Raw genomic sequence first — 1,550 nt, forward strand, 5'->3', positions numbered from 1 at the left:
AAAAAAAAAAAAAAAAAAGTGGGTACTGTTCAGAGACCTTTGGAGATTGTAAGGCATCACAGATCATAAAGAGCTGCATATCTAGATGTGTTCAGGAGTGGGTTGGGGCTCTGACCTTGACTAGCTGCATCAACTTGGACAAGTCACTTCGCTTTCCTGTGCCTCAGTTTCCTCATCCATAAAATGGGGATAAGTATAGTACCTACCTCATAAGTCCTGCCTACCTGGCACATGGTGAGCAATTCCTAAATTGTAGGCCTAGTCCCTGTAATCCCAGCACTTTTGGAGAACAAGGTAGGGGAATCACTAGAAGCCAGGAGTTCCAGACCAGCCTGGCCAACATAGTGAGACTGTGTTTCTATAAAAAAAAAAAAAAAAAATTAGCCAGGCATGGTGGTGCATGCCTGTAGTCCCGGCTACTTGGGAGTCTGAGTCAGGAGGATTGCTTGAGCCCAGGAGTTCAAGGTTGTAGTAAGCTATGATTGCATCACTGCACTCCAGCCTGGCAACAGAGCATGATCCTGTCTCTAAAAATATAAAAATAGGCCAGGCACAGTGGCTCATGCCTGTAATTCTAACACTTTGGGAGGCCAAGGCAGGCAGATCACTTTGAGCTCAGCAGTTCGAGACCAGCCCGGGCAATAAGGCGAAACCCTGTCTCTACTAAAATTACAAAAATTAGCCAGGAGAAATGGTGCATGCCTGTAATCCCAGTTACTAGGGAAGCTGAGGCAGGAGAATTGCTTGAACCCAGGAGGCGGAGGTTGCAGTGAGCCAAGATCATGCCATTGCTCTGGGAGACAGAGCGAGACTCCATCTCAATAAACAAATAATAAATAAATAAACAAATTTTAAAAACAGGCTTGGCATGGTGGCATGTGCCTGTAGTCCCGCTACTCAGGAGGCTGAGGTGGGAGGATTACTTGAGCCAGGAGTTCAAGGCTGCAGTGAGCTATGATCACACCACTGCACTCTAGCCTGCTGTATGTACTCCAGCCTGCGCAACAGCAAAAAACAAATTACTAAATTTTACTTAACAGTATTGTCATCAGTCTTCCTAAATAGGACGACAAGCAAAATTAAGGGACTTAATATGTGTCCTTAGGTATAGTTGTTGGGGCAGGCCAGCATCACCCACACAGTAGTTCTGTACTGTAGGTGTGGGTTCTCTGGGTCAACTTTATGGCCCAGTGAGGCTGTACTCTACCAGAATGTCAGGGGACAAGGGTTATGAGAGGCGAAAGTGTTGGTCTGAAGCGGGAGTCTGGGTTTCCATCCTAGCTCTACCACCAATTCCGTATGACCATCTCCCCTCCGTTTCCTCCATGACCACAAAGAGACATGAGGCAGTTGGATGAAATCAATGGTTCCTAATCTTGGCTCTATCATGGAACCGTCTGCTAACTTCTTTTTTTCTCTTATGGATCCCATATTTTAAAAGATTTTTACTAAATAGAAATTGACTTATACTTTTTTTTTTTTATTTTTGCAACTGTCTCCTTTTGTCCTCCAAGCTGGAGTGCGGTGGCACGATTTCAGCTCACTGCAAC

This window comes from Colobus angolensis, unplaced genomic scaffold, assembly GCF_000951035.1.
Source record: "Colobus angolensis palliatus isolate OR3802 unplaced genomic scaffold, Cang.pa_1.0 Scaffold61, whole genome shotgun sequence".
Lineage (NCBI taxonomy): Eukaryota > Metazoa > Chordata > Mammalia > Primates > Cercopithecidae > Colobus > Colobus angolensis.